Here is a 27,574-nt window from a genome sequence, read left to right as displayed (position 1 = left end):
GAATAAGTGGATGAGGTTGACTGTTCATCTGTCTTCAGTCATTCTGTCATGGCGGCTCTTCTTTAGTAAACAGTGGTTGAACACACCATGGTGGGTTAAGAGGGTCATTATATTGAAGCCTGGTGAGTGGGTAATGATGAGGTCAGCTAGAACATCTCCTGCAAATGGACAAGCATCTACTGGACTCTGCACAGAGTGAGGCCGCTTGGTAGAAGCTAAAACAACAAGGCAAGTGGACCATCAGGGATTTGTTTTTCACTTTCTGCCTGAGTTAGAAGTAGAAATGACCCCATTCAAACCAAGAAAGCCCCCAGAATTCTTAAATTGTTCCTGGAGGGAGAGCATTTAGATCTTGACTAGTGCATGTGTGATCTTAGTCACTTAGTCGTGTCCCACTCTTTGCGACCCCATGGACTGTAGTCCCCTGTAGCCCGCCAGGCTCCTCTGTCCATGGGGATTCTCCAGGCAAGAACACTGGAGTGGGTTGCCATGCCCTTCTCCAGGGGATTGTCCTGACTCAAGGATTGAACTGGGGACTAAATGCATTGTAGGCAGATTCTGTATCAGCTGAGCTACCTGGGAAGTCCCTTGATTAGTCTACCTACTTATAAAAGCAAATGGAAACCTGAAAAGCAATTGGAAGAAAAAAATGGCATGACTATATTTGAACTTGAATTGGCACATGGATGATAGAGGCTGAATGTTTTCATTGGTTCACTCCTAGGGTCGCATAGCAAAGCAACTCACTGTCATATGTAAGAAAATCCTGACTGTCTGAACTTAAAGGAATCTCCCCACACTCCCCTCTGAGGCCTTCTAAAAGCCTGGATTGGAATTGCAGTCCTTATAATCTTAATTACCAGAATGCCAGCCTGTGGATATGTATATATACATTTGTATACAAGTGATGACTTTATTTCTATTGAACTATAGTTGATTTACAATGTTGTAATGGCTTCTGATATCCAGCAAATTTACTCAGTTATACATACATTTTTCTTTATAGCTTCTTACAAGATACTGAATATAGTTCCCTGTGCTATACAGTAGGATCTTGTTGTCCATCTATTAAGACATTTTATGTGAAGTAGTTGTTGTTTTTCAGTTGCTAAGTCATATCTGACTCTTTGTGACCCCATGTACTACAGCACACCAGGCTCCTTTGTCCTCCCCTGCCTCCTGGAGTTTCCTCAAATTCATGTCCATTGAGTTGGTGATGTTATCCAACCATCTCATCCTCTGCCGCCTCCTCCTCCTTTTTTTTTTTTTTAACTTTTCCATGAGTTTTTTTCAAACTCTTCCAAGGAGTCAGTTCTTCACATCAGGTGGCCAAAGTATTGGAGTTTCAGTTTTAGTATCAGTATTTCCAATGAATATTCAGAGTTGGTTTCCTTTAGGATTGACTGGTTTGATCTCCTTGCAGTCCAAGGAACTCTCAAGAGTCTTTTCCAGTGCTACAATTTGAAAGAATCAATTCTTTGGCACTCAGCCTTTTTTATGGTCCAACTCTCATATCTGTACATGAACACTGGAAAAACCATAGCTTTGACTATAAGGACATTTGTTGGCAAAGTGATGTTTCTTCTTTTTAATATGCTGTCTAGGTTTTCACAGCCTTCCTGCCAAGGAGAAAGCATCTTTTAATTTCATGGCTGCAGTCACCATCCACAGTGATTTTGGAGCCCAAGAAAAGAAAATCTGTCACTGCTTCTACTTTCTCCCCTTCTATTTCCCATGAAATGATGGGACTGGATACCATGATCTTTTATGTGTATTGAGTTTAAGCCAGTTTTCACTCTCCTCTTTCACCCTCATCAAGAGGCTGTTTAGTTCTTCTTCACTTTCTGCCATTAGAGTGGTATCATCTGCATATCTGAGATTGTTGCTATTTCTCCCGGCAATCTTGATTCCAGCTTGTGATTCATCCAGCAAGGCATTTCACATGATGTACTCTGCATAGAAATGAGTACATGTCTCTCATGTCTCCTGCAACGGCAGTTGGGTTCTTTACCATTCGCACCACCTGGAAAGCCTCATATAAAAGAGTATGTATCTGCTAATCCCAAACTCTAATTATTCCCTCCCCTCCCTTTCCCCTTTGAAAACCGTAAGTTTATTTTCTATATCTGTGAGTTTGTTTCTATTTTTTGCCCATTTCTGTTTTGTAAATAAGTTTATTTGTATCTTTAAAAAAAATTTTTTTTAAATTTTAAATAAGTGCTATCCTATGATATTTGTCTTTCTCTGATTTACTTAATATGATAATTTCTAGGTCTATCCATGCTGCTACAAATGGCACTATTTCCTTTATTTTTAATGGCTGAGTAATAGTCCATTGTATATGTGCACCACATCTTTGGAGAAGGCAATGGCACCCCACTCCAGTACTCTTGCTTGGAATCCCATGGACGGAGGAGCCTGGAAGGCTGCAGTCCATGGGGTTGCTAAGAGTCGGGCATGACAGAGTGACTTCACTTTCACTTTTCACTTTCATGCATTGGAGAAAGAAATGGCAACCCACTCCAGTGTTCTTGCCTGGAGAATCCCAGGGACGGGGGAGCCTGGTGGGCTGCAGTCCATGGGGTCGCTAAGAGTCAGACATGACTGAGCAACTTCACTTTCACTTTTCACTTTCATGCATTGGACAAGGAAATGGCAACCCACTCCAGTGTTCTTGCCTGAGAATCCCAGGGACGGGGGAGCCTGGTGGGCTGCCGTCTATGGGGTTGCACAGAGTCGGACACGACTGAAGCGACTTAGCAGCAGCAGCAGCAACCACATCTTCTTTATTCATCAGTTGATGGGCACTTGAGTTGCTTCCATGTTTTGGTTATTATAAACAGTGTTGCTATGAACGTTGGGGTGCGTGTAAGTGATGATTTCTTAAAGGGCTTTTCTCATTCACTTCTCTTTGTGTTGACACCGCCTCTGCCAAAGAGCTTAGAAATGGATGAATTTGTTGACTACCAGAGAGATAGATGTGTTCTTATTTTTCTGTTTTAACTTGGCCACGTTTTGGTACAATTTATGGATGGCATCACCAACTTGATGGACATGAGTTTGAGTGAACTCCAGGAGTTGGTGATGGACAGGGAGGCCTGGCATGCTGCGACTCATGGGGTCCCAAAGAGTTGAACACAACTGAGCAACTGAACTGAACTGATGGGTGTTCATATTTGCTTTTCTGTATCATTCATAATTTACTTAAATTCCCTATAGTGTTTGATGGCAAGGTTTCTTATTAAAATCACAGTAATTTTTTCATTCTGCAATATTTGATTTTTTATTCATTATTTTTCATCTCAGATAATGTTTTATAATCTATGTTTTCCTGGACTTATGCTTCTTCACAGATAGAACACTTCTTTGAAATAATCTCCTAGTGTTCAGACCTTGATGGAATTAAAGCTTGTTATTGCCTATTTCATTCAGCTATTTTCATACTAATTTTAGAGACAGTGGCAAAAAAATGATGGGTAGAAAAATACGCTGAAGGGAGTATGGTCGTTGTTGTTTAGTCGCTGTGTTGTGTTCGACTGTTTGCGACCCCCATGGACAATAGCCTGCCAGGCTCCTCCGTCCATGGGATTTTCCTGGCAAGAATACTGGAGTGAGTTGCCAGTCCCTTCTCCAGGGGATCTTCTCCATCCAGGGATTGAACTCAGGCTTCCTGCAAGTCTCCTGCATTGACAGGTGGATTCTTTACTGATGAGCCACAGAGGAGAGAGTGACTGAAGGTAAGAAGTGGGTTCTGTTTTTACCTGCCACTTATGCTCAGGCCGAGTTCTTATTCTGTCTTTTCTAAGGCAGATTATTTTTTTTCCTTTCAGCTTGTGATTTTTTTTTTTCTGTAGGCTTAACTCACTTTTCAACTGAACTCAGTTCAATCTAGACCAGTCCAATCAATGTTCATGCAGCATTTCAGTGTGCTGGTGAAACAGCTCTCAAGAAAATGGCTTAGATGGGTAGTTTTGTCAATTTCCTTGGTGTAAATACTCCCGTCAGAGCCAGTTTCAAGCTACCAACCTGATTTACTGAAAGCAAAGCTGTGAAGAATTGCCCATTACTTGCTGGTCTCAGCTAATTCAGCACAACACTGAGAATACATACATGCATACATATATATATGTCAATTCCAGGTACTAGAATTATTTTAAAAAGAAGATCCTAGCTTATGTGCTAGGGCTTCCCTTGTGGCTCAGAAGGTAAAGAATCTGCCTGCAATGTGGGAGACCTGGGTTTGATCTCTGGGTAGGGAAGATTCCCTGCAGGTCCCCTGCAGAAGGGAAAGGCTACCCACTCCAGTATTCTGGCCTGGAGAATTCCATGGACTGTATAGTCCATGAGGTCGCAAAGAGTTGGACATGGCAGAATGACTTTCACTTTTTCAGCTTATGTGCGAAGACATTACATCATTTTCTCCTTTAATCCTCACCCTAACCTCCTTTTAAAAAAGTATTTATTCATTTATTTTTGTCTGTACTGGATCTTTGGGGCTGTGTATGGGTTTTTCTCTGGCTGCGGTGCACGGGTGTCTCATTGCAGTGGCTTCTCTTGTTGCTTCTGTAATTGTGATGCAGGGGTTTAGTTACCCTGTGGCATGTCCGATCTTCCGGGACCAGAGATCGAACTAGTGTCCCCTACATTGGCAGGCAGATTCTTAACCACTGGACCACTGGGGAAGTTCACCATAACCTCTTAAGGTGAATAATTTTATCATCCTTCTTTTGAAGATGAGGAATGTAGGCAGGCTGACCCACCATGGGCCCACGTAGCCCTTCTCAATGTGCCCTAAGGGCTCGCTGACTTTACAAGACCAGGCTCCTGCATCCACATGCTCTGCTGGCAGTCGCTGTCTCACACACCTGGCGCTCCTGACCCCTCTTCTCCTCCCCACAGCTCTAGGTTCGGGTGGGAATCTTGTGTTTTTAGCCTCAGTGCCTTGCTTATGTCACCTTCTCTGGCTTGCGAGTCCCTGCTAGCCATGTCTGTCCAATGTCCTTTTCTTCATCTCCTCGCCTTTGTCCTCCGTACACATCATGTTCTGCAGAAAGTCTCCCTGATGCTCTCAGCAGGTGCAGCCTTTCCTTCCCTTGAGCCCTCTTAACATATTATTTAGATTTCTCTTATGCTTCTTAACTCATGGGTTCTTAACTAGATCTATTGCATCTGCACACCAGTGGATTGGGTGGAGGTACTTAACTTTTTTCAAAGACTGTACAGGCAATTCTGAAAGCCTCAGTGGCCTTGGCATCGAGAATCTTTCCCTTATCTACTTCTGCTCAACTGATGCCTCCTCTGTTAGTCTTTCCAAGCCAGGGAGTGTTAGTGATGTAAATCTGATCTGGTCTTCTCACTCTTTCATCCTGTTTTTTTTTTTTTTTTAATTCATCACCTTATCACATATTTATTGAGCTCCTATCATATGCCAGATACTGAGTGTTTGATCTTGATATTCAATGGTGAGTAAACATGGAGTCCTTGGAGAGAAAAAGTCTAGGGGGGAAGACAGACATTCATCGAATAATCACAAGACTGTGTTGAACAGATGTTAACTGGGACTTTCCATCCTCCTGGAGTCTCAGTTGAGGACTCAAGGCAGAGAATAATGGGCAATTTGTGCCCACACATTCATTTAAGACTTGCCAAAACCCAGCTGGATCTGATACTAGCCATCTTCCACTTTTACCACTTTTTAAAAGAGAAAACTAGAAGTTCAAACCTAATGAATAGTTGAAGCAAGTCATCAAGGTAGAGAGCTATTAGTTGATAAGGGAATGCCCTCTCCCTTCCCTTTGTATGTGGGAGGGGAGAGAGGAATAATTCTGTCCAGCTCCTAACCTAGTGGCACGGTCCTCAGGAAATCACTGAGCGTGTTAGAGGTGACTGCAAGAAAGAAGCTGTCTTGTTCTCCAGGTGGATGTGTACTGAGCTGTGAACCTGAAAGCCGTTCAGCTCTTCTGGGATCAGAGAAATGTGAGGGAGCTTGACCCACCCTCAACGTTTGATATCTTATGTGAACACAGAAACTAGGGAATTCTGAAGGCAGAAGGCTATTTGGACAAGAGAGAGCAGGGTAGAAGCAGCTATTGAAGAGGCAAGGATGTATGCATTTCCCTAGAGATACAAGGTAGTAAGGAATGGCAGCTGGAACTGGACCACTTCAGTGGGACCTCTTGAAACAGGAGGGTGTCCTCCTGGGATGAGGAGGCCAAGAAGAACCCATGTAGTGTATCACCAAGTGCAGAAGCTGAGGCCGGTGTGGGGACAGCTCAGGCATCCTTCTGGAAGTTTATCACCCACTGTTGCTGTTGTTCACTCCCTAAGTCCTGTCTGTCTCTTTGCGACCCCAGCAAACGGTTTGGACTGCAGCGTGCCAGGCTCCTCTATCCTTAACTATCTCCTGGAGTTTGCTCAAATTCATGTCCACTGAGTCTGCGATGCTATCACCCATATCAGAAACCTATATACCACTGATACTACGTGTAAAATAAAGATAACTAATGGGAACCTACTGTGTAGCACAGGGATCTCTACTCAAGCTCTGTGGTGACCTAAGTGGGAAGGAAATCCAAGAAAGAGGGGGTGGGTGTATATGTACCTGTATGGCTGAGTTATTTTCTTGTACAGCAGAAGCTAATACATTGTAAAGCAGTTATATGACAAGAAAATTAATTAAAAAATAAAAAGAAACCTGTGTGCCACGAAGCTACCTTAGAAAACCTCTGATGGCCCTGAGAAATGTTCAACCAGAGAAAGAGAGCATTTGAATACCTGGGGACCTGAGCAGATATTGGCAGCCAGGATAAAATCATACAAGTCGCATCCATTAAGGAAAAATCATTTGGTCACATTTTTCTAATTCCCTTTTCTCTCTGCTCTGACTCTAGGAATGCCCAAAGTGGAAGGAGAGGTAGAAGATGGGGGAAGATTGAAAAGCATAACAGATTATCAGCTGGAGCCTTAGAAGGGACAAGCTTTGTACTGGATATGATTTGGGGGTGTTGATTTTGATTTGTCTTTTTAATGTTCGAAAATGAGTCACAACTGACTTAACAAGAGGGTTCGCGTCACTGAAAGTGGCTAGAAAGCTAAGGAATTTGCTTGAGTTGTCATGAAAGGGGAGAGGCAAAGATCCAGCAGGATTTGATTGGAAGAAGTGACAGAAGACAAATGAAGCTATTTCTTATTTATATCTCATTTAGGACATAGATGATCATTTGATAAATTCATGAAACTCTGGAGAGTGTTCTGAAGGGCAACTAAAGAGTGTTATGGGAATATTTAGCAAGGCAATCTCCACGAGACCTTGAGCTTATCTGAAAAAATGATGTGTGATCTGAAATACGAAAAGGGAACAGTCATTAACCAGGAGGAGCATTGGGAAAGCACTTCTAAGATGTGGGAATGCCATGTGCAAAGGCCCTGGTGTAGAAGAGAATGGTTTGGAAAGAAGGCCATTGAAAGGAGCAAAGGAGAGCATATGTCCGAAGGGATGATGTGCCTGAAACAGGCAGGGCTCTGCTGGCCTTTGAAGGTTCTGATCTTTATCCTGAAGGGCTGTGAATGGGATTTTATGGAGCAGGCCGTCAACTATCTGTCAACCCCTGTTACAAAATGAAGTTGTTGCAATTAGAGGTGATGCTGACTGTCACTTCCCTGGCTCTTCCAGGTGACGTCAATAAACTAAAGAGACTTTATTTGGCATCTGAATTGAATCTGCTTTCATTACTGAAAAATGTAAGTTCATTTAAAAAAAAAATTCTTTATTTATTTGGCTGTGCCAGGTCTTAGCTGTGCCATGGGGGATCTAGTTCCCTGATCAGGGATAGAACCTGGGCCTCTTGCGTTGAAAGTGCAGAATCTGAGCCACTGGACCACCAGGAAAGCCTTCTTTTAAAAAGATTTAAATTCTTGTGAGAAAAGCAGTCTGTATGTTTAAAAAAAAGACAATTCATGTATGCACTGAATAAACAAATGATGTTGACCTCCACCAATGTACCAGGGGCTGTTTCAGGAGATGAGGGGCTGAAAGAGGAAGACAGGATTCTAATGCTGCCGAGCTCACTCTAGTGGGAATTTCAAGTTATTAGGAAAGAGAGGCAAAGAAGGCAATGGCACCCTACTCCAGTGCTCTTGCCTGGAGAATCCCATGGATGGAGGAGCCTGGTGGGCTACAGTCCATGGGGTCGCTAAGAGTCGGACACGACTGAGAGACTTCACTTTCACTTTTCACTTTCATGCATTGGAGAAGGAAATGGCAACCCACTCCAGTGTTCTTGCCTGGAGAATCCCAGGGACAGGGGAGCCTGGTGGGCTGCCGTCTATGGGGTCGCACAGAGTCGGCCATGACTGAAGTGACTTAGCAGCAGCAGGAAAGAGAGGTGCCTCCAAGGCCATCTGCCTGACTTTCCCATTTTATAGACAGAAAAAAGCTTCAGTGAAAAGGGACACTTCCAAAGGTTACATTTATTCATAAGACCAGGACTAGAACTCAGGTCTCCTGTATATCTTTTCCAAGATCCTCTCTCCTGCAAGCTGGCTTAAAACTCAACATTCAAAAATCTAAGATCATGGCATCCAGTCCCATCACTTCATGGCAAATAGAAGGGGAAAAGTAGAAGCAGTGGCAGATTTTACTGGGCTCTAAAATCACTGATGGTGACTGCAGTCATGAAATTAGAAGACGCTTGCTTCTTGGAAGGAAAGCTATGACATACCTAGACAGCATATTAAAAAGCAAAGACATCACTTTGCCGACAAACGTCCATCTAGTCAAAGCTATGGTTTTTCCAGTAGTCATGTATGGATGTGAAAGTTGGACTATAAAGAAAGTTGAGTGCTGAAGAGTTGATGCTTTTGAACTGTGGTATTGGAGAAGACTCTTGAGAGTTCCTCGAACTGCAAGGATATTAAACCAGTTAATCCTAAAGGAAATCAACCCTAAATAGTCATTGGAAGGACTGATGGTAAAGTGGAAGCTCCAATACTTTGGCCACATGATGAGAAGAACTGATTCACTGGAAAAGACCCTGATGTTGGGAAAGATTGAAGGCAAAAGGAGAAGAGGGTGTCAGAGGATGAGATGGTTAGATAGCACCCCGATTCAATGAACATGAACTTGAGCAAACTCTGCGAGACAGTGAAGGACAGGGAAGCCTGGCATGCTGAAGTCCATGGGCTCACAAATAGTCGGACATGACTTAGCACCTGAACAACAACAACGCCTCTGCACAGACAGCATTGCCGATCACCAGGACCTGGTTCCTGAGTTCCTGACTGGAGAAGACACAGCAGTATTTTTCATACACGTAAATACCTATTATTATGGATAACTGAGAATTGACATATTACCCCAGATCATAATACTTGATTCTCACCTTTCTGCCCCAAACGTCACTTCTTATATTTTAAGTCAGAAGAAAATTCATAAAAATTACAGAAAATATTGAACATACAGAAAAGAAAGAGATCGAATGGAAAATGACTTGCAGCGCACCCACTACTCCAGCTCAACAGTTCCCAGGGGCAATATTACTTCATCAACACCCCTAACTCACTGGCCCCCCACCCCTGCATTTGGTATGTTTGGAAGCAAATGCCACATATCATATTATCTATTTCACAACTATTTCAGGAAAACCTAGGAGTTTTTATCATCTTGGATAATAACAGCGATTGACACCATGCAGCCTCGTCAGCCCTGGAGACCTTTTAACCAAAAAAAAAAAAAAAAAAAGGCATTCTTTAGGCAATTCAAAAATGTCTTAAAAGCACTTTACACACAAATTGTTAGACTGTGCACTAAAAGTTCCGAAATGTAATTTTATGCAGCTGTCAGGCTTTCTCAGAGAAGTTTTCAGAGTTCAGGAGGAGCTCTCTGATGACTTGTTACAGAAATTCCAAGAAGGTCTGAGCTCTTTAAAGGCCGGTCTGTGGGCCCGTGGGTTCTGGGAAAGAACACAGTGCAGGGCTGGCCTTTCGTCCTGCTGCACGTGCAGGAGAGGTGAGGCTGCTGCCAGCTGCTCTGGGTCTTGGCTTTTGCTAATGTAACCTGTCATGCCGTCCGAAGATTGTTTAGGAAACACAAGAGAACTAGCACTGTCTTTCAAATGCTAGGGAGTCCTGGGATCTTGGGACGTAAAGGCCAACGGAGTGGTGTGCGTTGCCTCGGGAATTTAATCAGAGTTGGCAGGCACAGAATGGAGCCTGTCAGCCCTGGGGGAGGATCTCAGCAGGGCTGGACAGGCCTCCTCCAACCCTGCAGTGGTGCAGACAGAAAAGAGAGACCAGGGAAACGCTGACCTGGAAGGCAGACCCCAGGAACCGGAACTCTGCGTGTTTGCATAACCACGTTTGTGCTTCCTGTAGCACTGACTTCAATTCACACATCTCCCTGAGAAAGATTTGGCATATGAGAGAATCTGCATCTTTTTTTAAATTTTTATATTCTGGTGTGTGTGTTCTTTTTTAAATTGACATATAGCTGACATATGACATTTTATTAGTTCCAGATGTACCGAATAATGGTTTCATATATGCAATATTGCAAAATGATCACCACAAGTCTAGTTGACATCTAACACCACATGTAGTTACAAACTGTTTTTTTTTTTTTCCTTGTGATAAGAACTTTTAAGATTTACTCTCCTCAGTTCAATTCAGTTCAGTCGTGTCCGACTCTTTGCGACCCCATGGGCTGCAACACGCCAGGCCTCCCTGTCCATCACCAACTCCTGGAGTTTACCCAAGCTCGTGTCCATTGAGTCGGTGATGCCATCCAACCATCTCATCCTCTGTCGTCCCCTTCTCCTCCTGCCCTCAATCTTTTTACTCTCTTAGCAACTGTCAAATATACAATACAGTATGATTAATCATGGTTGCCATGCTCTATATTATATTCCAGGACCTATTTATCTTATAACTGGAAGTTTGTGCCTTTTGACTGTCTTCACTCGTTTCACCTACCTCCCGCCCCACCTCTGGCCACCAACAATCTGATCTGTGTGTCTACGATCTCACCATTTTTTTTTAATATTCCACATAGACATGAGGTCATAAGGTGTTTGTTTTTCTCTGTCTTGCCTATTTAATTTAGCAAAATGTTCTCGAGTTTCATTCATGTTATGGCAAATGGTACGATTGCCTTCATTTTTATATGGCTAAATAATATTCCATTGTATAAATGCATGCACACACACTAGATTTTCTTTATCCATTCATCCATTGATGAACACTCAAAGTGGTTTCTGAGATGCCATATCTTTGAGTGATAGACAATAAAATATAGTCACCATTCATCAAGAGTTTATTAGGGCAAGGCACTGTCCTAAGTGTTTTGTGTGCTTTTCTTATTTATTCTTTACCAAGAGCACATGAAGCAGCAGCTATGATTTCCTCATGATAAGGGAGGAGGGCTGAGTTTAGGGTCAGGTGGGCAAGGCTGTAAGGGGCCGAGCTGGACTCCAAACCCTCACCTTCACTAGTGATCACCTCATCCACATGGGTGAAATCCAAGGATTGCTCAAACTTTGGATTAGGAGTCTGTCTTTCATGACATTCAACATGCTCAACAGCAATGAGAATGGGAAACTTCTATTAAAATGTGCTGCTTCAAAATTAAACACAGAAAGGAGACGGGGTGATGGTGGAGGAAAAGCCTTTCCCCTGCTCCTTTTGTCTTTGGGAGGAGGGATTTCCCAAAAACACTCCACTCCTTCATTTATTCTACCCCACAAAAGGGGTACAGATGGATTTGGGACATTTGGGAAAAACTAGGTTGTGCTCTGCTCAGTTGAGTGGGGATGAAAATCTGCTCAATTTCAGGGAATCTTGATTAAGAAGCTCCTTTGCCATCACACCAAAGCAATATTACTAAAAAAGTATAATTTATAAAGAGTATAAGTCACTCTTTTCTGTGTAGTGTCCAATGTACACAGTTGTGTAAGTCACAGATTAAAGACAGAGCATTTCCATCCCTTCCTACATGTTTCTTCATGTCTCCCTGTAGTAAGAACTCTCCCCCATTCTAGCCACTGATCTCATTTCTGGCCCTACAATTTTGCCTTTTCCAGGATGTCATAGAAATGGAGTCATACAACATGTGGGCTCTCGAGTCTGTATTCTCTCTTTCACTGGGCGAGTCTGTATTCTCTCTTTCACTGGGCGAGTCTGTATTCTCTCTTTCACTGAGCGTAAGCCTTTGAGAGTCATCTTTCCCTGCAGAGGACTACTCTGCTCTATGGCGGTACCATGGTTGGTTTGTCTATGTATCGGCTAAGGGATGTTAGACTTTCCTCCAGCGTTTGACTCTTCTAAATTAAAGATGCAATAAACATTCATGCACTGATCTTTGTATGGTTTTTCCTCTTCTCTTTCACCAGTCTTTTTGTGGACACATATTTCCATTTCTCTTGGCTAAATACCTAGATTGCTGGTGAATACCTTAAGTGTATTAAGTGTATTGAGAGTTGGACCATAAAGAAAGCTGAGTGCCGAGGAACTGATGCTCTTGAACTGTGGTGCTGGAAAAGACTCTTTGAGAGTCCCTTGGACTGCACGGAGGTCAAACCAGTCAATCCTAAAGGAAATCAGTCCTGAATATACATTGGAAGGACTGATGCTGAAGCTGAAGCTCCAATACTTTGGTCACCTGATTCGCAGAACTGACTCATTGGAAAAGACCCTGATTCTGGGAAATATTGAAGGCAGGAGGAGAAGGGGACAACAGAAGTTGAGATGGTTGGATGGTATCACTGACTCGATGGACATGAGTTTCAGCAAGCTCAAGGAGTTGGTGATGGACAGGGAAGCCTGGCATGCTGCAGTCCATGGGGTTGCAAAGAGTTGGACATGACTGAGCGACTGAACTGAACTGAACCTTAAGTGTATATTTAACCTCATAGGAAACTGCTGAACTGTTTTCCAAAGATCTTATGCTATTTTGTATTTCATCAGCAATGGATGTAAGTTCTTATCTCCACATCCTTGCCAGCACTTGGTATTACTGGTTTTGCATTCAAATTTTAGCCATTCTAATTTGTATGTGATGGCACTGCACTGGGCTTGCCTGGTGGCTTAGTGGTAAATAATCCGCCTGCAATGCAGGAGTCACAGGAGACACAGGTTTGATCTCTGGGTCGAGAAGATCCTGTGGAGGAGGGCATGGGAACCCACTCCAGTGTTCGGGCCTGGAGAATCCCATGGACAGAGGAACCTGGAGGGCTATTGTCCATAAGGTCGCAAAGAGTTGAACATGACTGAAGTGACTTAGCATGCATGTCCGAATGGCATTGTGCTGTGGTTTTAATTTGCATTTCCCTAATGATGTTGAACATCTCTTCATGTACTTATTTGCCATCTGTATATCTTCCTTGTTGAAGAATTATTTAAAATATTTTTTCATTTTGGGTTATCTGTTTATCATGGGTTGTAAAATTTTATATATCTAGATATAAATCAGATGTGTGTTTTACAAATAGTTTCCCTAGTCCATGATTTGCTGTTATTAACTATGTCTTTTGAAGAGAAGCATTTCAAATAGAGTTTATGAACTTTTTTCTTTTATAGTTAGTGTTTATATATCCTATTTAAGAAATCTTTGCCTAAATCAAGGTCACAAATGTACCCTCCCAGAAATTTCATAGTTTTAGTTTTTACATTTAGGTTTATGATCCCTTTTAATTTTTTTTATATGGGGTAAGGCAAGGGCCAAGTTTTTATTTCTTTGCACATTATGGGTCAAGTTTTTATTTTTTTGTGAATACACAGAGAATGGCCAGACCATATTTACAATGGACTTTGACCCACAACTTGAGGCAACCTGCCCAGGAAACCAACCCTCTTACCTACCATGACAGCCAAGAAAGCCAGTCTGTTATATGCTAGATTTGTGGGAAGTCAGACTGCTATTTCCAGTAACAATCCAGGAAATCAAACAGTCAGCCTCAAATGTACAGAACTTGATTAACAACTGACAACTTCTCTAGTTATTGTCTCTACTTCCAACTTAAGTCCAGCAAGAGAAAGTCAAATATACACTGCAGCCAGTCATATAGGGTGCCCCACTTCTAATTACCCCACCTGCAACTCTCCTATGCAGTTGGGGCATGCCTGAAGCCCCCTCTGTATCCCACCATAAACTTTCCCACTTCTCTGTCAGCCTTTGAATCTCTGCCAAAATTCAAGTGTTGGTGGCTGACTCCCTTGCTAGAGCAAGCTCTGAATAAATAGCCTGTCCTTCTTCTCACTTAGTTGGTCTTCATTTATTTCCACAATGTGGGTGCCAACAATGCTTTGTTTATTTCTCAATTTCCATAAAGCCCTGGCAGGGAATGTGGGTACTACTTATTAGAGTCCTCAATAAATGTGGATGCTTTTGAACTGTGGTGTTGGAGACAACTCTTGAGAGTCCCTTGGACGGCAAGGAGATCAAACCATTCAATCCTAAAGAAAATCAACCCTGAATATCCACTGGGGGGACTGAGCTGAAGCCCCAATACTTTGGCCACCTGATGCAAAGAGCCAACCAATTGGAAAAGACCCTGATGCTGGAAAAGATTGAAGGCAAATGAGAAGGCGTCAGCAGAGGATGAGATGGTTAGATAGCATCACTTACTCAGTGGACATGAGTTTGAGCAAACTCTGGGAGATGGTGAAAGACAGGGGAGCCTGGTGTGCTGCAGTCCATGGGGTTGCAAAGAGTCAGACATGACTTAGTGACTTAACAACAACAAAATGCACTCAAGTTCCATCCATGTTGTCTCAAATGGCAAGATTTTCTTCTTTCTACTGGCTGAATAATATTTCATTATGTATACCATCTCTTCTTTATCTATTCAACCTTTGATGGGCATTTAGGTTGTTTGCATATTTTGGCTGTTGTGAATAATGCTGCAATGAACTTGCGAAGGCAGATCTCTCTTTGAGATCCTGTTTTCCTTTCCTTTGGATAAATACCCAGAAGTGGGATTGCTGGGTCATCTACTTGTTTTTTCTTTAACCCAATATTATATCATAAGCATTTCTCCTCTGTTATTCTTTGGAACCATTAACAGCCAAAGAATATCCATCAATAAATTGTACCATCATTTAATCTCTGACCCCTTTTATTAGACAATTAAACTGTTTCCATTTTTTCCTATAATAAATGAGATTTTATTGAAAATTTTTGTGCAAAAGCCTTCATCTCTATTTAGGATTATTTCTTTAGGATAGATTCCCAGAAATGGAATTACTGGGTCAAAAAATTTGGATATTTTAAGTCTCTCTTGGTACATGCTGATAAACTGCCTTCCAAAAGGCTGTGTGAATTTATACTGCCCCATCCCTTTATGAAAACAAAGGCACAGGAATGTAAGCCCCTTCACAGTCAGGCACCGATAGTCCTTGGAACGCAGGCAGAGCCAAGAATCTTTCATTTGGAAGTAACGATAAAGGTCTGCAAATCTGACCTCCCCTTATACTCGATCATAGAGGTGTGTTTTCTGGAGAGAAAGTCCAAGTTTGCTTCACAGAGTTGTTGGTAATTGTACCCTCTCTGGGCTGGGTGGCCCCAGAGTCTTTACACAACCTCAGCCTGGGGTTAGGCCCTGGTCTTTGTAATTTTGTAGAACTAGTCCCATGATCGCAAAGAGCTGAACACAACTGAGTGACTGAACTGAACTGAACTGAGTCCCATGATGGGCACACAGTGGGCACTCCATCCATCTGGGTAGATCAGATATGAGGCTCAAGGGCTATTGAAGCCCTCTCATTATCCCCCTGCGTAGACAGCACCGGCAAGACACCAGCGGCAGCTTTGTGTTGGGACTGAACAGTTGCTCCTGGTCTGGCCAGAGCTCAAGGGCACCAGAGACCCTCAGTCCCCAAGACTTCTCTTCTGAGGGGTCTTGGTAGTATAGGACACTGTTAAAAAGCTTTCTAGGGATCCTTGCTCAAAGAGTCACATGATCAGGGAGGAATCATGTGACCAGGGAGGTATCACATGACCCGGGAGGTAGACTCCATTTCTATATCTTCTGCACTCAAGGTGTCAGGCCTTCCTGGCCCTCACCTCAAGGTACTATCCTGACTTGGACCTACCCATGACTTTCACCCTGATCAGGCCTTTCAACCTGGCCTTCCCTCGGCCTACAAGCTATTTAGAACCCGTCACTTTTCCAGATCCTGCTGGAAGCTGGCTCTGCCAACTTCAGGCAGCTGGCTCATTCCATGGAGATCTATCCAGCACCCCCAGGACCAGCCACTGTCCATGTGCTCAGGGTGGTGGGTGGACAAGCCCACTCTAGTCCTTGTATACATTTGATTCTCTTCACGCTCTGTGACTTTGCACATTGCTCCCTCTTTCAACCTGCGAGATCTTTCTCTCTGTTTCCTTACCTGATTCACCCCAACATTCATTCAAAAAATCTTCATTAATATTCAACTCTGTGCCCAGGCATTGGTCAACACTCGGTCACTTCCTCTTCTTACAACCTCAGAAGGTCATTACTGTTACCAGTATTTTCATCTAATACAGGGAAAAGCTGTAAGAGGTGAGTTTCTCATCTGAGGCTGAACAGTCTTAGACTCTTAGCCACTATATTTTACTGCCCCTTTTTAGTAGCTACATATGCTGAAGACAGAAAGAGCTACAAAGCAAAAGAAGAGAGGCTGGTGATAGAAATGAAAAACAGGGAAGCTACTTTAGTTAGAGGGATCAAGGCAGACAACTCTAATACTCAAGAGGATTCCTAGGGGTGACTTCACTAGGTAAAGACAGGAAAATAGCCTTCCAGGAAGGGAGACAAGCATGTATAAAGGTCTTGTGGCAGGAGAGGGCTTTGAGAACTCTAGGAAATAAAAGGACAGTGGGTTGGAGCTTATGGGATAAGATAGCCTGCAAGAGAGAAGGTCAGAGAAATAGGCAAGGTGATGTCATTTCAGAGCTTGAATAGCTTGACTTTTATTATAGGAGCAATGGGAGCCATTAGTCAGGGGGAAACTATAATCTCTATCATGCTGAAAATGATGCTCTAGTTGTGTGGGGAACGGGTCCAAGGGGTCTGGGCTGGGGAGATTTCTGATCACTTGGGAGGCTGATGCAGATAAGCGGGCAAGAGATGATTATGTTGGTCACTGTGGTGGTAGGAGATAGAGAAAAGGAGAGATTTTTGAATAGGAGAGATTTTTGAACACATGCTTAAGTCCTGGAGGATCAGACAGGGTGTCCTGGGGGAAGCCCCTTCTGCGCTCCTCAACACCAGCTGGCCCCAGCACTGTCTCTCTGCTCCCACGGGACCTCACTCTCTAATCAGCCTCTTGTCACAAGGGTGAAGATCTGCATCTTATCTCCTCTGCTTCCTCTCTGGACTGTGAACTATCTAGTGTTTATTGTTCTGTAGGCTGCTGTACCCCTACTCTAGAGCATGGTCGGTGGTAAATGCTTTTAAAATGTGCTGAATGGGTCATTTACTGTGTGTTATCTCTGAGCAAAGATTTATATGCATCATCTTGTGTGCTAGGCTCAGCAAGCTCATATGAGGTGACTACTCTTTAATCTCCATTTTACAGATGAGGAAGCAAAGGCATACAGTGCCAGTCGCCTTTTCCACACTCATGTAACTATGGGGTGTAGAGCCAAGGCTGGAATCCAGGTGTGCTGGTGACAAAGACCCTGTGTGGGTCACCCAGCTATGCTTCCTGCTTGCACCTACCCCCAGGGGTACCCATCAGGAAAGCAGGGTCCTTTCTTGGATTGCCATCACATTAGACAGCCTGGCCCAGGGCAGCAGGCACCAAGTAGGCATGCATGGAACTCAATGCATGTGTCATTGCTCAGTTATGTCTGACTCTTTGTGACCCCAGGGACTGTAGCCCTCCAGGCTCCTCTGTCCTTGGATTTCCAGGCAAGAATACTGGAGTGGGTTGCCATTTCCTCCTCAGGGGATCTTTCTGACCCAGGATCAAACCTGTGTCTCCTGTGTTTGCTGCACTGCAGATGAATTCTTTACCAGCTGAGCCACTGGGGGAAGCATGGTGCTCAACCAAACGTAATTAGACAGTGTCAACATTCAATGGAACATTGTCCAGCCATTAAAAGGGATGGAGTACTGATACTTCTTACAACATGGATGAACCTTGAAAGCATTGTTCTGATTGAAAGAAGCGAGACACAAAAGGCCATTTATTATATGAGTCCATTCGTATGAAATACCCAGAATAGATAAACTCATAGAGGTGGAAAGCAGATTGGGAATTGGCAAGGGCTGCAGTTGGGAGTGAGAAATGGGGAATGACTACTAAATGGGTTCAGAGATTTCTTTAGGGATGATGAAAATATTTTAGATCTCGATAGAAGTGGCAGCTGTAAACATTGTTAACACAGTAGATGCCACTGAATCAAGATGGTTAATTTTAAGTTATGTAAGTTTCACCTTGCTAAAAAATGCACTGGAATGAAATGTACTAGCTTTCAGTTAGTAGTTAACCAAGGAGTAAAAAAAAGATTAAAAAAATGGGATTTTAGCTAAACCTATCATTTTTTAATTTCTTTATAAATAATCTTTAAATTTCTTTATAAAATATCTGAAGCAAAAAAATAATCTGCCATTACTTGAGTGGTTGCTGGAAATTCTTTTATAGAGAAATGGAGCTAAAAGACAGTGCAGTAGCTGAGCGAGAAGCAGCGTTGGCCACAGTTCAGCCCAATTCTCTTTCTGTCGAAGCCTCTGACTTCAGTGTAAAAGGGGGGACTTCACACTGTGTGTTGTGGCCACAGTTCCTATCGCAGGATGAATGCAGGGTTGAGGTGAGACCTAACCAATGGCAGGGATTAGCTTCCCACCACTAGTCTCTCTTCTTTCTAGTGGAAGAAGAGTTGTCGAGGCACCCAGGCACGTGAGTGGAAGGTTCAGTCTCCCCAGCTGAAGCCAAACCCAATGTCATGGAAGGAGCTAGTGCTGCTCAGGCTTGTAGGGGAGTGGGGTTCAGGCACCAACACTTACTGAGAGCCCCCAGGATCCCTCCTGGACCCCACCACTGAACACGTGCCAACATGGCTAACTTTCAGAGCCACCTCTTGGGTAGGTTGCATTCGCCTGCATTCTGTAGCTGAGAAGATGAAGGCTCAGATGAGAACCATTCTCAGGGTCACAGGCGAACAAGACAGGGATGGGATTCAGAGAGCCTGTGTTCACTGCAGTGCCTCCAGCCTGCGAAAACCCCTGGCACGTAGAAGGTGCTGAGTCAGCATTTGTTCAATGAATAAATGAATGGCAGCAACACAAGATACATTTTCTAATGGCCCAATGGCTTGGTAAAGATGCAAAGAATCCAGACCTGCCAGGAGGCAGGGCTGCTCATAGGTTGTTTGTGCAAATATGAAGTGATACACTCAGAGGTACCATATTTGTATTGACAAATATATACAAAGAGTGAAGTTTTACAACCTTTGTGTCAACATTTCCACTCTGAGGACTTAATTTAAAAAAACTGTAGGCAAAGCTATACATGCAGTGATGATGATCATAGAATAAGAAACCTTTCTTTTTCATCATTATAAATTACTTGTTCTACAATTACAGATTGGTTAAGTCCATGGCACATCAGCAAAAGGACCACTTTGCAGCCATTAAAATCTATGTTCTGTAAGAACCTTTAATGACAAAGGCAAATGTTCACAATCTATTACTTAAGAGAAGAAAAGAAGAGTGTAGTGTTAGTTGCTCAGTTGTGTCTGACTCCTTTCGACCGCGTGGACTGTAGCCCACCAGGATCCTCTGTCCATGGGATTCTCCAGCCAAGAATACAGGAGTAGGTTGCTATTCTTTACTGGCTGAGCTATTGGGAACTCATTTATTTAAAAGAAAAAAAGAGTAGGCTACCAAATACTCTCTAGTGTTAGAACATTCATTTTGATTTGCAAAATAATATATGTATCAAAAACATGAGATGCCTCAGTTCTGAAATACTAATGTACCTTGTGGAGGGGCTATGGATGATTTGTATTTTCTACTTTTATTTCCAGTGTGTTTTTCAGGCTTTCTATGAGGGGCAATAAGCATGTTCCTTTTGGTTTTTACAAAGTCAATAAACACTACAGAGAAACAAAACAAACTCAATTGGCCCACACAATGGCCAGTATCCTGTGTCGATGATAAGAAAGTCCTTTTTCTCAAAGAAATAGAAAGTTGATAATATAAAAGATCATTTACAGATGTTTACCTCAGTGTATTTTATCTTCTTCCTCTTTTTTTTTTTTTGGCTACTTAATGTATAATTTTAACTTTTTCTCTTCATGATACCAGATTTAAACATTTGATTAAAGTCCCAAATTCTCTTCTACACTTCTTCATTGATGAATTTGAGAGCAAAGGGTCTTGAATTTTAGGCATCTGGGAAAGGCCACGATTTTGGGTTTGTTTTGTGAAACAATGTATTTGTTTATTTGAGCAAGTGTGAAGCAAATGCTTTCAGCGTGTCTATTAATCTTAGGGGCCTGAGTGATGTAAGTGCATGCTCACTCATGTTTTATAGTGTTTAGTTTCATAAAAATATGTTTAGTTTCAAGGCATTGGCCCCTGTTCTCTGTTTACTAGGAACAAATTTGGAGTATGGAAGGCATCCTGAATTTTTTCCCAAACCTAGTTTGTTTTTTAATCATCAACTGGAACTTTGTGATGGTTATGACTAACACATTTTGTGAGTTCATGAAAACATTTATTTTAATAGGAAAAGCCTCAATAGAATAGCATTAGAACCAGAAGTGCCCAACACCGTGTTTTACCAAAAAACTCCTGCCAGAGGGTTTTAGGGATAGATTTGAATGGCTGTTCCTGCTCACCACACCCAGAAATTATGACAGCATCTTCATTTGGGTCATGGATTCTGAAAGGCAGAGGAGCGGGGACACAGGGACTTTTCTGGAGAGCTGAAGATCTGAAGCCTGACTTATAATAGTTGGAATGCAGGTGAAATTCCCTTTGGATTGCACCAGAATTGCAGTTAATAATGTGCTCAATGACATTAAGTTATTTTGTGCCTCCAAGAAACATGTTAGACAATTCTTTATCTTCATCAGGGTTCAGAAGTATGAGATGGCACGTGGCAATGCTTATGTTGTAATGTTTAGTAAGAAAGTTCCAACACAGAAATGCATGCATAAGATTTTATAGGAAGAAAATAGAAAGAAAGAAAAAACATTCTATATTTTAAAAAAAGATCAGAAAAAAATGTAAGAAATTTTTTTTTATGATCTGAAACTGTGTTTGTTGATCTCTACCTTTCTCTATTTTCTGGCATTCCAAATGATCAGGGATTTTTTTTTTTTTTAATAATAAAAGACTTATCCATTTAGCTAACAGACAAATGCCAATCACTAAGATTAGAGATTCAAAGATAACTAAGTCATGGATCTGTCATGAATAAGGATGTAGCACCCTCAGGGAAAGAGACAAATGGAAAAGAAATGAACGGCTGCCGTGAAGGACGCATATTTGCGGTCAAAGTGTGAATTGTGAAAGCAGTGGCCATTATACTTGTGTGCAGAATCACAATTTTAAAATAAAGGAACGCACATGACTTGACCATAAGACATAGTCCTCTGTGTGTGAGAGAACATAATCTCTGTGAGTCTGGGTCCTTCTGGTTGCATGTATTTGAGAGCATGGAACCTCATGTCTGAGATGGTCCATTGTGTAGGGGGCTGAGTGAGTCACACAAATGTTGGAGCTGAAGCTCGGCAACTTGTCAGGTTGAGGAAAATGTCATGAATTAGTTTCTCAGATCTGTGTCTCCATCAACAGAGGCTGTAAGTTTAATGATGTGTCTCTTGAATATTATAACACTGAAGTACATTTACCTTGATCCTTTGGCTCCTGTGTTTTAGATGGATAACCTTCCTTTACTATTTTGACTATAACTGAAGTGTATCCTTTTAAGCAGGAAGTGGAGAAGGCAATGGCACCCCACTCCAGTACTCTTGCCTAGAGAATCCCAGAGACGGGGGAGCCTGGTGGGCTGTCGTCCATGGGGTCGCACAGAGTCGGACACGACTGAAGCGACTTAGCAGCAGCAGTGGCAGCAGAGTGATAAAGAGCTCAAGAAATTGGTTAGAAATCACCTTTCAGAACAAGAGTACAGGCTCTGCATTAGGTCTCCAGGGGTTTCCCAAAGAGACAGAGCATTGATTTGGATTGAGAGCTGTTTATTTTGGCAGCTGAGAACTCTTTTGGGGGTTAATTTTTAGCATCCCATCCATGTTGTAAGTGGTTGAGTTTGCTCACATTGGTTATCTCTGCATCAAAGGACTGTTATTAATTTATCACGGAAATATTTCTTTAGTGTCTGCTCTGTTCTGGCCTGTCACAGAGCTGAGGGGACAGCAATCAGAAACAGACAAGATCCTTACCTTTGTGGAGCCATAGATAATAATGACATAGACAAATAAGGAAGTGGGTGATGGAGGGGTGGTGTGCAGAGGGCTGCCCTTGTTAGATCCTTGTTGCTGGCGATGTTCATTTTGATAAATTTTGGTGTCCACTGTCAGGGCAGAGTGAACAACACCTGGGCTTTGGGGTCGGAGTCACCGGAGTCCTAATCACAGGCCTGGTGCCCAACACCGTTGCTAGCTGTGTGACCTCAGGAGAGTTACTTAACTAGTCTGAGCCTCAGGTTTTTTTTTTTCACTTCTATTTCGGGGACAAGGGTACTCCCCATCAGTGCTGTTGTGAAGATGAGATAGGTTAAGGGAAATGAAGTACATGGATCATAGTGGGTGCTCAAAACTGAGATACCTGCTCTTTTTTATTTAAAAAGTTTTTTGAAATTAATTTTTATTGGATATAGTTGATTTACAGTGTTGGGTCAGTGTCTGCCATACAGGAAAGTAAACAGTTATACATATAGCACTCGTTTTTAGACTCTGTTCCCACACACGTCATTAGAGAGTAGAGTCGAGTCCCCTGTGCCACACAGTAGGTCCTTGTTGATCATCTGTTTTATATACAGTCACATGATACCTGGTCTTTTTATACTCTCTCCATCTCCTATTGTTGGCTCTGTTGGGACCACTGGAATCCTACATTTTACAGCTTTCCCCTATTGTGTCATCTCCTGAAAAATAATTCTGCAGGTATACTTGCGACTTTTCCAACTGTCATTTAGCTTTCATTACTGATCTTAAGCTGAATAATGTCCCCCAAGGATGTTCATGTCCTCACCCCCCACACCTGTGAATACAGAGAAGGGGCTTAGCAGAGGTGATTAAGTTCAGGGTCTTGGGAGAGGGAAGAGTATTCTCGATTGATCACATCGGCCACTGAGTCATTCATTGCAAGGGTCCTGAGAAGAAGGAGGCAGGGGGGTCAGAGATGTAGAGAGAAGGCGATGAGAAGCCAGAGGCAGAGGGAAGTAGAACTGGAGGGAGAAGATGCTTCGATGGCTTTGAAGATGGAGCAGGGGACCAGGAGAGGTGAGATGGAGGTGACCTCGGGGAGACAGAAAAGGCGAGGAGACAGCCTCTCCTCTAGAGCCTCCGAAAGGAACACAGGCCATGAACCCATTTCAGACTTCAGTAACTGGTTGTATTAAGCCACTGAGTTTGTGATAATTTGTTACAGCGGTGACAGAAAATGAACACAAGTGGCACCAGCAGACCAGGCCTGAGCCGCAGGCAACAGCGAGAGTAGGGGCCTCTGGGGCTGGGCTTCTTAACATGGTTTCTGAAGCTAGAATGTATGATTTGAAGCTCAACCCTATCACCCACTAACAGTGTGGTCTTGAGAATGTGACAGTCTCTCTGAGCCTCAGTGTGCCTTCTATAAAATGGGATGAAAGTTAGCATTCATTTAGAAACTATATTAGCCCATTTGTACATGGTGAGTGCTCAACCAACAAAATGGTTAGAATAAATGAGTTCTTACTGAAATGAATGACTGTCTCCCTGGAATAGTGGAGGATGAATGAACTATTGTTTTCAAGGTGCTAGTTGAAACTCTCCAGCTGTTTGAATGGTATGAAAAATGATTTTAGTTAGTATATATGTTCATTGGGTTTCCCAGGTGGCTCAGCAGTTAAGAAAGAATCCACCTGTCAATGCAGGAGCCACAGGAGATTTGAGTTCAATTTCTGGGTCTGGAAGATCCCCTGCAGGAAAAAATGGCAACCTGCTCCAGTATTCTTTGCCTGGAAAATTTCATGGACAGAGGAACCTGGCGGGCTACAGTCCATGGGGGCACAAGGAGTCGGATACAACTCGTGACCGAACATGTGCACATATGTTGATTTCCTTAGCAAGTTTCTCTCTGCAGGGGCCAATGGCGGTGTCTTTCCCTTCTTGTTCACGTATGGAAAGGGTTGCAAACAGGTAACAGGTGTTGATACTTCTCAAAACTCTGTTTTGTCTCTTGCTTAAATTCAGAATTGATGTTGAAGATAGAGCGACCAAATAAAATGTTGCCCTTTGAACTGTTTGCAATTCCGTTTGTCTCTGGTAGATCACAGGCTGCCGCGTTTCTGCTCTGCAAAAATTAATTCCCCTGATCACTCTGAAAACCAGGGAGAGAGCACGTTCACATGAAATGGCTGTAATTTCTCTAGGTTTATCCAGTTAGACTCATACTGTTCTTTAATGTAGTTTTATTTTTGAAAAACAGAAGGCACCATTTGTGTGAAATTAGCCTAAGGAAATAGCTCTTGATTCAATAAAAATATCTACATAGAAAGATGTTCATTGCAGCATTAAAAACAACAACAAAAAAATCAGAATAAACTATAACACAATAGAATTGTTAAATGTGTTATGGGATAGTCACTCCGGGGAATACCAGGCAGTTAGTTGAAAGTATGGTTATAATAAGGAAAATATTTGGAATACACTGTTAAAAGAAAAATCGGAAGATGAGCTTTGTTTGGTGTGGATACAACACTTTTTATGATTATAACTCACACATTAGCAACCTAGCAGGAAATATACCAAAATATTGTCATCCATTGTGTTAAGGTGGTAAAATTTTGAATTGTTTTTTCCCCCTCTTCTTTTTATTTTCCAAATATCTAATAAAAGTTATTTACATATCTCAGGGAAAGAATTAGTTTAAAAATGTAATAAGCCAAAGCTTCAAAACGGTATGGAGGAGGCCCAGGAAAATTATAAATACTCATGTTCATCTAAATGAAAATGTCTCAAAGCTCTGATTTCTTAGATCAGTGCTGATGACAAGAAAACTGGGGTGAGAAATCTTGGCCATTGGCACTAGCAGGGCAGGCGGAGACCTTTTTTGGCACATAGGCTAGGTTTCTAGCTTAAAGTCAACTGATTTGGTTTGATGAAACAAAGAAGAGCTTTTCTTTCCAAAATAATTCAGTTCTGATCATATCAGTAATCCCCGTCCCAGCGCGGGGGTTGTGGGGAAAGAAAGGGAAAGAATAGCAATTATTTACTGTGGTCTGGCTACGCACCAAGCTCTGTGCTGCACACTCTACATTCGTTGCTTTCACTCATTCTCACAGGTGTGTTAGGTGGGTCTGCCTAAATGGATTTTACAGATGAGATGCTCAGAATAGTGAATACTCACTGGGTCAGAGGCAGGTTCAGACCTGGGCTGTCGGACTCCTAAGCTCATTAGCTCAGCCGAGGACTTGACCAAACTAGGCTGCTCAAGACCCTTAAGCTGATTTTGCATAATGCCCTATTTTTAATTTTTTTAAATTGGAGTATAATTGCTTTACAATGTTGTTTTAGTTTCTGCTGTACAATGAAGTGAATCAGCTGTATGCATACATACATTCCCTCCCTCTTGAGCCTCTCTCCCACCCCGCATCGTGCCCCTCTAGGTCATCACTGAGCACCGAGCTGAGCTTCCTGTGCTTACAGCAGCTTCCCACTAGTCAGCCGTTTCACACACGGTAATGTACGCTTGTTAACGCTACTCTCTCCTTTCGTCCCACCCTCCGCTTCCCCCACTGTGCCCACAAGTCCATTCCCTACATCTGCTCTAGTTTCAGGAGATGCAATGGTGTCTCACTAGATCTGTAGTTCCCTAGCGTGGCTATGCAAGGGGAATTTTTAAGTTTAATTTCAGATAGGCAACATGCAACAGTGTTTGAAAAATCCATACGATAAAAGCATATATAATGACAATGTCTCCTTTCCACATTCATTCCTCATTCTCCAGTTTGTCTTTTCTGAGAAAATCGTTGCAAATGGGGAGCACTAAATAAAGACAGGTATCAGGGACCCATTTTTAAGTTTTAATGATGTAAAATCTAGGTTTGCCCGGGAACATGGATTTTTAGCAAGCTTTCCAGATAATCTGGATGCGGGGCCTGGGGCTAAGGATTATTGTTCCATTGATGCAGTGATGCCTAATCAAATAAAAAAAGCTAATAGCAAATAATAATATTTCACTCGCATACAGTCTTTTGGGAATATATATGTTTGATAAAAACGAGTTCAACTTTTCTTGGATTTGTGCAATCCAGCAATTTTAGAGAGTGGTACATTTTAGTTGGAAATGTTTCTGAGCAGAAGTGGAATTTAAAATGATCTAAGGATTCCATGTGTCCTCAGACCCCAGCTGGCGTCCTGGAAGGAGCACTCACTTAGGGGAGACTGGGTGTCTTGGTCAGCTCAAGCTGCTGGGTAACAAAATACCACACACAGGTGGCTGAAAGAACAGACATTTATCTCTCATGGTTCTTAAGACTGGGAAGCCCCTAGTGAAGATCCCAGACAGCTTGTTCCTGGTGAGAGCCTCTCCCTGGCTTATAGATGATGCCTTCCTGTTGTGTCCTCATGTGATGGAGAGAGAGAGGGTTCTGGTCTCTCTTCCTTTTCTTATAGGGACACTAATCCTAGCAAAGGGGTCCCATCCACGCGACTGCATCTAAACTTAATTACGTCCCAGATGCCCCACCTCCAAATGCTGTCATGTTGAGAATTAGGGCTTCAACCTGTGAATTTTGAAGGACAAACATTAGTCCAGCACCCTAGGCTTCCGTCCACTCTGCCAGTGGCTGGGCAAGGGCTCTTAACCAACTTACTCTGATTGTCGGGTTTGTTTCCTCATTTATAAGGTAGGCTGATTGGACCAGCTCAAGGGTTTCCAAAGTGGTCTGGAGGGAGACCTGGAGCTCTCTTTGAGGCTGAGATGGAGGGAAGTGGTGGTAATTGAATAGGTAGATTTCTACCTTATTAGATTAGCCCCCTCTTCATCCTCATCATTCCTCAAGAGCACTGGCCTCTTTATCTACCTACCTATCCATTTATCCATCTATCATCTGTCCACTTATCTATTATCTACCTTTCTATCTAAATATCTCTCTGACCATTTATGTATCATCTATCCATCTATTGGGCTTCCCAGGTGGCGCTACTTCTAAAGAGCCTACCTGCCAACGGAGGAGACATAAGAGATGCTTGTTTGATCCCTGGGTTGGGAAAATCCCCTGGAGGAGAAAATGGCAACACACTCCAGTATTATTGCCTTGAGGATCCCATAGACAGAGGAGTCTGGAAGGCTGCGGTCCATAGGGTCAAAAAGAGTCAGACACGACTGAAGTGACTTAGCACATCCATCTATTAGCTATCTTA

The 27,574-nt window shown here is 42.6% G+C and overlaps 1 protein-coding gene across 3 annotated transcripts in view; it reads right to left on the bottom strand.

The window, feature by feature from the left end:
* Positions 1–27,574, bottom strand: part of C1QTNF7 (C1q and TNF related 7) — a 129,428-nt gene that overhangs the window by 19,730 nt on the left and 82,124 nt on the right. The window lies entirely within an intron of this gene.

This window comes from Bos indicus, chromosome 6, assembly GCF_029378745.1.
Source record: "Bos indicus isolate NIAB-ARS_2022 breed Sahiwal x Tharparkar chromosome 6, NIAB-ARS_B.indTharparkar_mat_pri_1.0, whole genome shotgun sequence".
Taxonomy (NCBI): domain Eukaryota; kingdom Metazoa; phylum Chordata; class Mammalia; order Artiodactyla; family Bovidae; genus Bos; species Bos indicus.
Note: the sequence above shows the minus strand (reverse complement) of the source record. Positions and strands in the feature narration are given on the sequence as shown.